At 41.2% G+C, this 14,137-nt stretch overlaps 1 long non-coding RNA gene and 1 pseudogene across 2 annotated transcripts; one reads left to right on the top strand and one right to left on the bottom strand.

Moving 5' to 3' along the window:
- Window positions 1-779: 779 nt before the first annotated feature.
- LOC308567185 lies at window positions 780-5,251 on the top strand. The gene is made up of 3 exons (XR_014000281.1): window positions 780-954; window positions 1,037-1,072; window positions 5,075-5,251. It is a non-coding gene; the product is annotated as an uncharacterized lncRNA (long non-coding RNA).
- Window positions 5,252-13,338: 8,087 nt separating this feature from the next.
- Window positions 13,339-13,714, bottom strand: LOC308566959 (large ribosomal subunit protein eL27 pseudogene; annotated as a pseudogene). The gene has a single exon. The product of its transcript is annotated as a large ribosomal subunit protein eL27 pseudogene (transcript).
- Between the last annotated feature and the right edge of the window lie 423 nt (window positions 13,715-14,137).

The raw sequence follows: 14,137 nt of genomic DNA, 5'->3' as shown, positions 1-14,137 counted from the left end.
CTAAAATCATGTGATGAAACACCAGGCAGTCGATAAAAGAGAATGAAGAGATCTGTATGAGTCAATACAGGAAGCTGTTTCATACATAGTGTTAAGTGAAAAAACAAATTCAGGTAAAAGGTATGAATAGTGTAAACTTATTTATGTAGAAGACTGGGGGAACAGCAACCATCACCACACTGTTAATAGTCTTCATCAATGGCAGGTGGGATTACAGAATATTTTTTATTTTCTTCACTATACTGTCTATAATGTTTGAATTTTTAAACATGAGCATGAACTGAAAACATTATGGTAGTGAAATAAGTGAGACACAAAAGCTCTCATAGTGTATGATTCCATTTGTACGAAGTATCCGTAATAGACAAATCCATAGAGACAGGACACAGATTAGCGATTGCCAGGGGCTGGCATGAGGAAACATGGGGAATGACTACTTAATGAGTACAGAGTGATAAAAATGTTTTGGGACTAGATAAAGGTGATGGATGCACATTGTGAACATACTACCTACCACTGAATTGTACATTCTTAAATGGTTGATTTATGTTATATGAATTTTGCTTCAAAAACATTATTTTCCTGAAGTGAGGAGATCTCAGTATCTACGTATACTGTCTTATGGGTTTTGGACACATTGTTTATCTTTGTTACTTCAGTTAGTTCATCTTTAAATAAAAAGAGTTGAAGCAACTGGTCTCTAACATCCATTCAGGCTCTAGCACTGTGATTCTGGACACCTTCAACTTATGTTCATTCCCTTGTATTTCAGGCTAAGATGTCACAAGCTCTATTTGTCGGCAGATTCATCACACTGTTGACCTAATAGTAAGAGGAAATAAGAGTAAACCACTACTTTCAAAGATCATAAATGTATGGATTCATTCAAGCCAGTTAATGAATGACAAGTGATTACGGGGAGAGTGTGGGTGTAAGAAAGTCAGAGACATAAAGGTAACAATCATAAGTAATATGTACTGAGTATCTTCCTTATACTATGCTAGATGCCTAATGAATATTATTTATATTTTTAAAGGCCATCTTTAGAAGAAAAACATGAAGTTCAGAAAGGGTAAGTAAGTTGCCCAAGGACCCACAACTAGTACAAGGCAGAAGTGATGTTGAAATTCTGGTCTATTTATATGCTAAAGTACACATTCCTTCCACTTACTCATGTTGTTTTCCAATAAGAAAAAGGACTCAAGGAAACTGACGTGGTGCTAGAGACAGGAAATGCAAAAGGAAACTGGAAAAAAAAGACAAAAAAGTGGAAAGGGAACAGTCCATAAAAATCCAGGCTATTGCTGTCCTTAAGAGTGGACTCTCCCTGAGTCAGTTTCTGTCCAGGTCCTCTGGTAAGCCTTCTGTACAGCTATGACAAATTGTGTTTTTTTACCATAATCTGCTAAAAACCAAATTCCACTGAGTTTAACGTACCTTATACTACATTTCCATGAAGGAAATCTATCAACTATTGCATTGGATATTACTGGGTATTATTTTGTCCATTTATTTTAACCAAAAAAAAAAGAGCTAAACAGAAAAAGAAGTCATCTTTATACTAAATAAAGGAGAGATAAAGAAAAAGAATTAGAATCGATGGAAAGAAGTGAGATTCAGAGAACAAAACATTTAAACAAAGCAAGTGTACAAGTCATTAGGGTAAAGAATCAAAGGTACTATCAAGTAATTTGAAAAAGTTGAAACTGTGGGGGAGCAGCAGAGAACAGCTGTGGTTTTCCCAGCGTAAGAAGTTGCTTGGATTCATCTTGCATGGGCCTCTGTGGCCTTCCTGGACTTGTATATCTATTATCTATTTTCCTCACCAGGTTAGGGAAGTTTTCTGTCATTATCTGTGCTCGCTCTCTCCTCTCCATGATGCGAATGTTGGTACGTTTGAAGTTGTCCCAGAGGCTCCTTACACTATCCTCATTTTTTTTTAATTCTTTTTTTCTTTTTGCTGTTCTAATTGGGTATTTTTTGCTTCCTCGTCTTCCAAATTGCTGACTTGATTCTCGGCTTCATCTACTCAACTCTTGATTCCCTGTCACTTATTCTTCATTTCAGTTAGTGTGTCCTGCATTTCTGACTGGTTCTTTTTGATTGTTTCCAGTCCTCTTTCATGCTCTTGAAGTTCTCTGTACATTCGATGGCTCTTTCCCTAAGTTCACGGAGCATCCTTATAAATAATGTTTTGAACTTTGCATCTAATGGATTGCTTTTCTCCATTTTGGTTGGTTCTCTTTCTGGAGTTTTGTTCTGTTCTTTCATTTGGGGCATATTTGTTTCTTCATTTTGGCTGCCTCCCTCTGTTTGTTTCTATGTATCAGGTAGAGCTGCTACGTCTCCTGGGCTTAGTAAAGTGGCCTAATGTAGTAGGTGTCCTGTAGTGGCACAACCTCTCTGATCACCCAAGCTGGGCACTCCAGGTGTGCGCCACCCGTGTGGGCTGTGTACACCCTCCTGTTATAGTTGAGCTTTAATTGCTGTTGGCTTGTCAATGGGAGAGATTTACCCCCATGCCAATCGACTGCAAGGACAGGCTGTGATCACTGACCAATGTGAAGAATCAGCTGTGTAGGGGCCCACCCCACAGAGCAGGACTCACTTCAGTGGGGCTCCAGTGCCCACTGATCCCACCCCTTGAGTGTGTCACTTGTTGAGGTGGTTAGGTGGTGCTTCAACGTGGTCTGAAGCTGTCTACTGGGGTGCACTGGCTCTGGGGCCTCTTGGGAGGTGCAGGCCAAGGTCAGCCACCTCCTATGTTCTGTCCAGGGCCACCCAGCATGAGCTACAAAGTAATCTGCAGATGGCTGCTACTTGTGCTGGGCTTGGAGGTGTCTAGGCGAGGCCAAGCTGAGGACCAAGGCGAGGTGCTGCTAGTGCTGGGCCTGGGGCCACTTATCGAGAGGTACAGGGCATGCTGAGGCCAGATGCTGCTTCTCTGAGGGATTTTAGGAAAGTCTGAATCATGAGCCAAGACAAGCTATTTCTGTGGAAAAAACACAGGAAACAGCTTGGGTGGGCATACTAGTTGGTGGGGCAGGGTCTCAGGGAATCACCAGGGCAGGGTCAACAGTGTTAGCCAGGGTGACGGAGACTCAGATATGGTGCCCACTTTCTGGCTTTGTAGGGGGAGGGTTCATCAAATGAATAATGGCCTCGGCCAGCATTTTTATCTGGTAGAAAGCTGCCCCCACACCTCCCAGCTCTTTCCCTGACACCAGACAATATAGTTTCTCTCCAGATGTCCCCCATGCCTTTTGGGCTGCTATCCCAGCGCTAGAGCTCAGAGGGAGTGGATCTGAGTAAGTCCATGTCGGGGCCCTCTAAGAGGAACTGCCTAGGACTTCAGCCACCCTCTGTTTCCCGCAGCCTCAATCCCTGCTGGTTTTCACAGCCAGAAGTTATGAGCCTCTCTTCCCAACATTGGGACCCTGGGCTTGGGGCCTGCTGTGGAGCTAGCACCCCTCGCTTCTCAGGGGGGACTTCTACAGCCAATATATCCCTCTTGATTTTTATCTGCCACGCATAGGTGTGTAACCTGCCCTTTAGCCTCTCTGCCCCTCCTATCAGGCTCTATGTGGCTTCTTCTTTAAATCCCTAGTTGTACAACTTCTATTCAGCTATATTTTAGGCAATCCTGAATGATGATGCCTCTGCAGTTTAGTTGTCATTTTGATACGGTTTTGGAAGAAATGTGAGTATCATGTTTACCTATGCTGCCATTTTGACTCGAAGTCCAGACAAGTTTTTTATTGTTTGAGGCAGCCGAGTCAAAGGGCGAGCAGATCTGAAATCTCATTAAGCTTGCTGCTTGCAGGGTCACATCCTCCTGGGGCCTTTCCATCAGATCAGAAAGGAAGAAGTAAAACTATCTTTATTCACAGACAGCATGAGCATATATGTAGAGAAGCCTAAGGAATAACCCCCAAATCTAGTAAAACTAACAGCGAGGTCACAGGATACAAAGTCAACAGGCAAAAATCAATTGTATTTCTATATACAAGCAACAAAATATTGGAAAAGAAAATTTTTAATTCCATGTACAATAGCATCCAAAACCATAAAATAACTAGGGATAAATTTAAATCATAGTTGTCCAGGATTCCCTATGGTCAGAAATGGAAGTGAATTCTTCCTTTAGCCTAATAAACATTCAGCTGAGATATCACTATGACTCTTGTGTTTGTCACGAGGGAAGGAATAGGAGAAGGGGGGGAAAAGAGGGGACTGACATTTATTTGAACATTCATTTGGGGGTTATCAAGTTAGAGAAAAGTAGAATAGAGCAAGGGAGAGAGATGAACATCAGCTCAATGACTCTGGAACTCAGCCTTCTATGTCCATAGATTAGTTTTATAAAAATTCAGAGCCTTGATACCCAGAAGATGCCAGTGAGACTCTGAGAGTACAAAAGGTGAGCTTGAGGGGGTCTCTTAGTCTGATTGAAAGGTAATTTTCTAGTGACAAATGTGTAACTATAGATCAGATTTCTCTGAGACTGCTGACTCACAGAAATAAATAAACATAAGCTGTAACTGTTACCTCCCAATCTCTCTGTGCCCAGTAGGGAGAAGGAGGGATATCCCTACCCCAAAAAGAATAAAGAAGGTTATAATTTTTCATTGCTTCAGTCAGATCCATCTTGAAAAGTAGGCATTATTATATCCACTCATGGGCCACTAAGAAACCAGTCTCCCTCCTCTCATCTGGGGAGGGCCAGGAAATCTGCAAGCAGATCCCAACTGGCCTGAGAGTGGCTACACAGACCAGATGTGGTCCTACTATCTCTGGCTGCCCAGAGAAGAAAGCCATGGGTTTATCCTGTTTTAGGGGGCTAAGCAGAATATTATGACTTACTGAGTATGGTCAGATATTAAGAGGCTGTACTGTCCATGCTCAAGTCATACATCAAGCCTTTGAAGATATGTCATTAAAAGCCAAGGACAGTCTTATATTTCAGGTTTAGCACTTGCCCCTAAATTCAGATTGTTGCATTATAATCAAGTTGTTTCAATGAATTCAGAGACAACATGGAGACTAACAGGGAAAATCTCATTGACGTTGGCAGCTGTGTGGGCATCTCAGCCTGGAAAAGGACATGTGACCCAATTCTGGACATTGGGCCTTGAGTCGGGGAGATGTCTGCAGCCGAGCTACTAGGAGTTGTTTCCCTCCATGATCGAAAGAGAAGCCTGAGCCTGGCTGGTGTGGCTCAATGGTTGAGCATCGACCTAGGATCCAGGAGAACGTGGTTCGATTCCCAGTCAGGGCACATGCCCGGGTTGTGGGCTCGATCCCCTTCAGGGGGCGTGCAGGAGGCAGCCGATCAGTGACTCTCTCATCACTGATGTTTCTGTCTCTCTCTCTCCCTCTCCCTTCTTCTCTCTGAAGCCAATAAAAATATATTTTTTAAAAAAAGAGAACTTGAAGATTTGGGCTTGGGGAGCTTTTGGGGGCTTTGAAGATAGTTGTCTAGAATGTGATGCCTGGAACTATGGCACCATCTTGCAACCACAAGAGGACAACTTGAGAACAACACAGCAGGAAAAGAGTTCATGCCAAGATTCCTAAGCCACTGTCCAACCCTGGAATACCCTGCCTCCAGATTGTATTATAGAATACAATAAATAATAAATGTAAGCCACATTTTACTAAGCAATCTGTAATTATAGCCAAAAACATCCTAACTGATACACAGGTCAGTAAGAAAAAGATAACTCAACAGAAAACTGAATAAAGGATATAAACAGAAAACATATAGAAGGAAATACAGCTAGCCAAAAACAAAAGCCATCTTAAAAGATGCTCAGCTTCACTAATAATAAGAAAACACAAATGGGTAAGATTTCTTTTGCCCATTAGATTTATAAAATTTGGTAATACTACAGTTGATAAGTGTTTAAGGAAACAGGACTTCTCAGGTCTGGGGTAGATTGCAAACTGGTACAGTGGTAACCAATTTAGTAATGTTTATTAAAATTTTAAATGTGCATATCCTTTAACCCAAAAATTCTAAACAAATTCTCACACATGATCACAAAGATGTTTACAGAAGGATGTTCAGTACTACGCTGTTAAGCCAAAAAACAAAAATAATATAAAATAGTCCAAGGTCCATCAGTAAGGAATTGAGTAAATAAACTATAGTCCACTCTCCTTGGAATAGCCACAGTCATACAAAATAATGGGGTGAATTTGTACATACTGACATTAGTGTTAAAAGGTAGCGTGCAAGTTTCAGAAGAGTAGTCATGCATTCTATTCCCTTTTGTTTTTTTAAGGAAAATCATTTTATATGCACTGAAACAACTCCGGAATACTATATAACAAAGAATTATCACAAGGAGGTTGCTATGAGGGCCTTCAATTTTAAATTTTATACATTTCCATGTTTAGGAGTATGTGTGTGCACATTTATTGTTTTTGCAATTAGAAAAAAAATTGATTTTTAATCTTATCAGTCTACAGAAAGAGCTGGTCTTCCCTTAGCCTTCACAACTCTCCTAAGAGGGTTGTAGCCAAATGTCTTAACTCTCTGCCCAGATAACACGGAGTCCGAGCTGCTGGATCTAGTCTGGGGCCTGTTTCCTGTGTATGGCTTGAAGGTAAGGTGAGACTGGCCCGTGGCCATTAAGGGGAGTTCTGAGACACAGCATCCAGGGGCAAAAGCTAAAGAGATAGCCAGAGAACTCAACCCAGGGGCCCGGCAGAGGCAAAACTCACTGGGTAGGAGACTCCGACGCCACCCCAAAGCCAGGTGGCACTGGATGGAAGGCGGCGGGTGGCTCTGAAGTGATTCTCTGAACAGCTGAGGCAAAGTGTGGCCCACAGGACACCAGCCACCTCAGAGACTAGAAAGAAAGGAGGAAGCAATGAAGACGGGGAACCATCAGTGAATAGCCCGAGTATGAAGAAGCAATAAAGCACTAGGCTTGTTTCAATTTCCTATTTAAGATGGTTTCAGATTTTAAAAAAGAAAAAGAAAAAACATTTACCTTCTTAAAGTGTACAGTTTTTTTAGGTGTAACTTAATTTGTTTCCGGTTATAGGCCTGTGAAAATTTACATAATTCCTTAATGCAAATTTTTTTTTTTAAAGTGCCTCATTATATTCCATTGGCCCAAAGGGATTTTATACAACCAGGCCCCATCCCTCTTCCTTTGACATCTGATTTTGGTAAATGAGCATCATCTTGGAGAGCTGCTGCAAGGTGGTACCCCAACTCCTGAAGCACTGAGCTAGGAGGAAGTCCCTTCGCCATTTCAATCCCCCGAAAGCTGTTTTTCTGAAGCCTCTGGGGCAGTCAGCCATTTCCCCGGGGAAGCAGAGCTGGGTGAGAAGTCCTTTTTAGGCAAGGCATTAAAAGGAGTTGGCTGAGCAGATTGAAGAAAAAAAAACCTTGGTCAACAGGGCGGAGTCAGGCCTAGGGCAGAAGTATTACTTCACAGTTGCATTGGCTTCCTGTGGCTGCCAATAGAGGCACCATCTGGCTGCCAGCCCACCACAGAGAAGAGGGAACTCCAGGGGGAAGAAAATAGCCAGCCACGAGGCCTGGGAGGTGGAAGTGCAGCCTGAGAAGCTTCAGCCAGGCTAGGACCCTGCCAGCTCATCTGGCCACTGTGCAGAGCATCGCTACGGTGCCCCTCCAGCTCTGCAGCACTGATCACCCTCCCATGGGGAGCACAGCACGTTCCATAAGCACTTTTCACATATTATTTAATTCACACCATTTATTCCATATCATAAGCCTATGAAGCAAGTGTCATTATTTTCTCTATTTAGCAGATGGGGAAAGTGAAGTCCAGAGAGGTGAAATAACTTGCCCAAGGACACACAACCAGGGAACAGAGGAGTAGGTCAAAACCCCTGCATGGCCAGTTCCAAAGGCCAGACTATCACAGCAGCGACTGCGGTTCTCAAGTGAACATCAAGATGATGAGGTGAAGGGTAGGGATGCCTCCGACTGATACCATGGATTAGAGCAATCCTGTCTTTTCCCTTGTAGGTAATATTTGGGGTTTTCCTTCCTTGCACACAACCAGGCAAATGACTGCAATTCTAAAAAGAGATAAATATAAAAACAAGAAGTGAAACACTGCAGACACCTGAAACCGGACCATTTCTGCAAGCTCGAGCTAGCAGAGCTGCCACACAACAGAAATAGTTCTGTCCTGTTTAGATAGGCTTTGTTTTGCTACATGGCTGCATATGCAGTGAAGTGATATCGAGTCCTGAGGGTCCACTCCTTTGATGAGTTAAACACACAAAGGCCTGCATTTTGATGTAATCTGATAGCATGTAGTTAAGTCCTAGACAAACTGCGACTGTGAGGAAGTGATAAACCCAACTTCCTGCATAAAGCTGCCTGAGATAACACTTTCCATGGACTGGAAGGAAAAAAAAAAAGACATGACTGCTATAGAATTGAAAAGGAACTATTCCGTTCTTAATAAATAACCCGTTTTTCATGTGGTCCCAGCAACAGCTAAGCAAATCTGATTGCAGTCAGCTGACTGGGTAGTATCGTAATCCCACACAGGACGTAATTCTGACTTTTATGCATGGACAAAATCAATCACTTGAGATTCCCTTGATTTTCTCTCTTGAGGACATTTCAGTTCAAACTCAAAATCTCAGGTATCTTATTGGCCAGGAGAACTTTCCAGCAGTTTACCAAGAACTCAGATTGAGAGCATTGAGGTTGCATTAACTGGCTCAATGGTGTTCCCACTGAGTCATTCAAGAGGTCAATTCCGTCTGAATAAACACACATTGGAACAGTTGCCAACTTACAGAAGGACCAACAGCGATCTCCACAGTACCAACAACAGGGTCAAAGTGACATTTTCACTAAGTGTTCTTATAAGTTGTGTCATAAACCAATAAGAGCTGACTGTGCTGGGAATTTTCTGGGAATGCATTCATTCATTCACTAATTTGGCAAGTATTTATTGAGTGCCTACTATGTGCTAGGAAATACAATAGAGAACAAAGAAAAAGATAGCCCCTGCTTTCTCTTTCCAGTCTAGTTCAAGAGGCAAATATTGAAGAAAATGTGCAAATATATGTAAATCACAAATTATATTGGGTACTGTGAGGAGAAAAGGAAGGGTGGGCTGACTTCAGTTTAGATGGGGTGCTCAGCAGAGACTTCCCTGATGATGCGATGTATAGACCAGGATGATCCAAGCAGACCAAGAGTAAGGGAAGGGAGCTCCAGCAGAGAAAACAGCCTAGATCAAGGTCTTGAGTTGGGAAAGAGCTTGGTGCCTTCAAGGAACTAAAGCAAGGCCTGTGTGTCCAGAATAAATTAACTAAGAGAGAGGGCATGATATAAGCCTGGAAAGTACAGAGGAGCCAGATCAGGTGAGACCTTGAGTTTGGATTTATTTGAGTACATTGGGGAATATTCTACTAATCCTGCTGACTTCTAATAGTGTTCTGCTTCCAGGTTGTTTGCTAGAAAGAATCTCAAAGAGAATGTAGCAGCCCTAAGATTCTTTGGGAAAAATGGTGAGATAAAATTCTTACAAGTAGTTTGGAGCATAAAGTATTCCCCTATGTTCAGCCAGGTCGGCGAAGCCACAAAATGGGGTGGGAAAAATCAAGGTGATAAAAAATTAACAAGCAATTGAATCACATATTTTATTTTTGTAATATGCTTATAGAGTCACATGGTTCTTACATATAGATAGGTTGACGAATTCTCTTGATTTACAAGAGAAGAAACTAAGGCCCAGAAATGGACTTTGGAGGTTACTTTGCTGCAGTCACTGGGATGGTAAAGTCAATGCCCAGGTGTTGAGAACCTCGCCAGCCTGTCACTGAGAACCGTGGGTCTGGAAACGCGGGCTTCCGAAGTACTAAACCAGTTTCAAGTTTTCCCTCTTTAAGTCTTATTAATGTCTTGGTCTTATTCCAAAATCAAGTGACTTAAAGAGCTTTAAGGCACAGGTTAATAAAGTTCTGTTTCCTCCTCTTGTACGTATGTCCAGGTCCTGACCCCTTGTGTCTTTAACAACCTAGTCTGTATAAGCCCCCCGGCTGCCTGGCCCTCAACTCTAGGGATTTGGTATGATTATAGATTTGCTTTCCATTCTGAGGCTCCTGGCAACGGATCCTGGCCTCCTTCAAGTGAAGCTGGAGAGCTTGCTGGCTTCTGATTGAATTAAGTTATTTAAAAAAGGATGGCACCTCTAGAGCCATTCAGACAATGCCTTTGCTGTTCTCACGGCCTGGCACTTGGAGTTGATTGCGCTCCTGCTATGTGGTAGCCTTCTGACCTGAGTGTAATTTCACTTAGCTGACCGCAGATAAAATCCTCAACTTCCCTGGGCCTCCACTTCCTATCAGATGATGCCTAAGGCCCTTGAATTTTCAACATTCTGCATGTCCAAGACAAACCAAAAGAGTTTGGGATCTTGGCGGAAAATGGCTTTAACACCTGACTTTCTAGAATAGGAAGGTAGGAAAGGGGAAGAGAAGGGGAGGGGAGGGGAGGGGAGGGGAGGGGAGGGGAGGGGAGGGGAGGGGAGGGGAGGGGAGGGGAGGGGAGGGGAGGGGAGGGGGAAAGGGGGGAGAAGGTGGAGAAGAAGTCATTAGTGAATAAACTAAGGAAGGAAAATAGGGGAAAAGCTATGCTTTTGAAACCCCTCTGCAGCCTTAAGAGAAATATATTGGGATGGAGTTGTGAATAAGTTATTGCTTATTTAACTATCCAAACACAGCCCAATGGCGTATACCTAGGCGTCCTTTGCAGACTTGACTCTGGAGGTGGAGGACAGCTTGTACGTCAGCAACTTCTGTTTAAGAAAGCAAATAGAAGCTTCAAGAAAAAAAATTGTTAGAGAAGAGTGATGATTTTTTTGTTTTAAATTTGAAATACTTTTTATCGCAAGGATTTTGTGATTCGTTGATATTTATGAAAAGCTCTTAGCCCAGGGCCTAGCACTTAGCAAGGGCTCAGTAAGTGATAATGCTGTAATTCATTCTAAGGAGAAATATTGGTCCAGGCATCAGGAAGCCTGAAATCTAGACCTCTGAATAGCTGTGATTTAAGCAAGTGTCTCTGCCTCTCTGAGTCGATTTTTTAATTTGTAAGAGGAATGGATTGGATTGAATTAGGTGGCATATAGGGCTGTCCCAGCTAGCATTCTCCAATTCCATTTCTAATGTGTTAGTGCCCCCAGGTTTGAATAGAACATTAATATCATTATAATGAAAAGAATTTCTTTCTCACATCATATTATAAAGCACTTACATAACTTCGCAGAACACTTCTCTTTCCTTCCATAATTTGATAAATTTTGGAGCATTAAATTTAAAGGGAAGTAAATGGAATTAACAATTACCTAAAGGGTCAATTGTGGGGGCAAATTTTGAGCAAATAATTAAAATGTAAATGCTCTTTGTAAATGTCAAGTTAGGGATTTGGGTCCTAATACTGCATTGTGATGTTTGGAGGACTGTCAGAGTTTGCCCAAGCTTTGCTGGCTCTTAATCCAATCACAAAGTCCACATGATTTCCTAAAACTGGATTTCAAACACCCCTGGGAGACTGTCAGTTCTCTGAGGGCTTCTCTTCAAGTAAAACTGTTTTTACCTTCCCAAACTGAGTCAACACATCTGTTCTTACCTATCTTAAAAGCTTCATCAACTCAACAATTGTCCAAAAGGAAGAGGGGGGAAAAAGCTATTGTGTGATGAAAAATTTTGGCAAATCTTATGAAAACACATTCTTAAAACGTCCCTCATTTCTGAGAAACAAAGTAAAATGTATGAATTGTTTTTTGTCTCATGACTAACAAAATGATTCATTTCTACAATGAGGTATTTTGACCATATCTATATAAAACAAGTACAAACATTCAATTGAAAAAATAAAAATAACTCAATTAGAAAAATAAACTTTGAGTACCTTCTCTCTAAGAGGCATTGAACTTGACCTCCAAAAACTAGACAAGCTGTCATGTGCAATTTTAAGCTATTTGGGTGTTAACTGTAGCTTCTATGCACTGGGAAGTTTCTTTACAAACTGATCTGTGCTGTCCAATACAGTAGCTACTAGCCACATGTAGCAATTGAGCGCTGGAAATGTGGCTACTCAAATTGAGATGTGCTGTGAGTATAAAATACACACTGGATTTAGAAGACTTAGAACAAAAAGAGAATGTAAAAGGTCTCAATAATTTTATTTTGATGATACATTGAAATGATACTATTTCAACTCTATTGGGTTAAAAGATTATTGAATCAAATTTATCTATTTTTCACTTTCTTAAAGTGGCTGTTAGAAAGTCTAAAATTATATATATAGCTTGCATTTGTGGTTCACATTATATTTCTTTGGGGCACAGCTGACTTAGACTCTTGGCTTATTGTTTATTCTAAGGCTTAGAATCACCTAAGAATTCTTTGTCAGAAACACCTTACTTTTATTTACAAAAGATTCCATTGAGTGTGGTATTATAGGTTTGTAACTAGATATAAACTTCCCAAAAGTACATCTGGAGTGATGAATATTTATTTAAATGAAAAGATGTTCATGTTAAATTCAATGGGGGAAAAAGTTTAAAAGTACAATTAAGACAAAATAGAGCAAATTCTTAAAAGTTTTATAATACCCACTATTGGTGTCATGAGGAGAAACAGCCATTTTTATATTTGTGGGAGTATAAATTGGCACAGGCTCTTTGGAGGGTAACTTAGCAATAGCTATAAAAATATAAAATGTACATACTCTTTGATTCCAGATTTCCATTTCAGGGATTTACCCAAAGCTGTATCACAAAGATTTTGTAATAGCAAAAGATTGCAAGTGATCTAAAGTTTCATAAATAGGGAACTGGCTAAAAGATGTGATACATTGAGATATTGGAATGCTATGCTGCCAAGAAAAATGTGATGGTCTCAATAATAGTAGTAGTAGCAGCAGCAGCAGCAATAGCATTAAAATATTAAGAGATTATAAATTAAAAAGCACAGTGCAAGAATTACTTATGTACTCAATTATCTGAGATTATGTTTTCTGCCATCAAATGAAAGTTTCAAATAATCATTAAGTTGAATTATAGGGAGAAAAATTATATTTTTCTTGCTCATCTGAATTTTGGGACTAAATATTTATACCTGCTACATTTGTGTTTATAAAAGCTGTTCTGGAATCAGGATGGATTAAAGAGTGATAAGACTAGAAAGCATCTTATGTAAGGGCCTGGCACACAGTAAGCACTTAATAAATGCTTGTTATTGTCATTATTTATTTATTTATTTTGGATTTTTAATGACTGAGACAAAAACAAACAAACAAAAAAAGATTTAAAGCTGCAGCTTCTAGAAGAACCATTTATTCTTGCTGGTCTTGTACCTCTCTTTGAACTTGACCTTGGCCTCACATCAGGCCCTATATTTCAGAGCAGGGTCTCTGAAGGTGCCCTTGTTGATCACCATTTTGTCCAAGGGGGAATCCACAGAGTACCTTGTGGGCACGAGGTGATTATAGTTATAGACTTTTGCAAAATACTTGATCTTTGGCCTCTGGGCAGTTTTCTTCTTGCCCATGGCAGCTGTCAATTTAAGTCACCAGAGTGTGGCTGTCGGGGCGGCCTGAGGTGCCATCACCAATATTTTTCATGCTGACCACTTTGTATCAGGAGTAGCATCCAGCCAGGACCAGGAGCATCTTCCTGGGTTTCATAAACTTGTCCATTTCGATGGCAGAAAGGTTATTGTCGTTATTAATCATAGTAATCAAGTTAAAACAAGTGTAGACTAAACCAAGGAGGTGGTAGCGGGAGGGAAAAAGAGAAAACAAGCTATGCAATAGCTAGGGGAGTAGAACTGACAGGGCTTGGTGATTGAAAGGGGGTAGGTGACTATAAGCTAGAGCGAGCCTCCAGGATAATTTCCAGGGTGGGCTGGAGGAGCCAGGTGGATGACGGAGCCCGTCTCTGAGACAGGAAACTCAGGAGAAGGAGCAGCTTTGAGGAAGAGATAAATTCAGTTTGGGACACTATAAATTTAACAAGACCTGTGAATCTCCAAATATGTCCACTGGGTAACTGGATCCACCCCTCCAGAATTCAATAGGAGAGGGTTGGATGAGAGCAGTGATTTTCAACCCTTTTCATCT

Source organism: Miniopterus schreibersii, assembly GCF_964146895.1.
Source record: "Miniopterus schreibersii genome assembly, chromosome: 14".
Classification (NCBI taxonomy): domain Eukaryota; kingdom Metazoa; phylum Chordata; class Mammalia; order Chiroptera; family Miniopteridae; genus Miniopterus; species Miniopterus schreibersii.
Note: the sequence above shows the minus strand (reverse complement) of the source record. Positions and strands in the feature narration are given on the sequence as shown.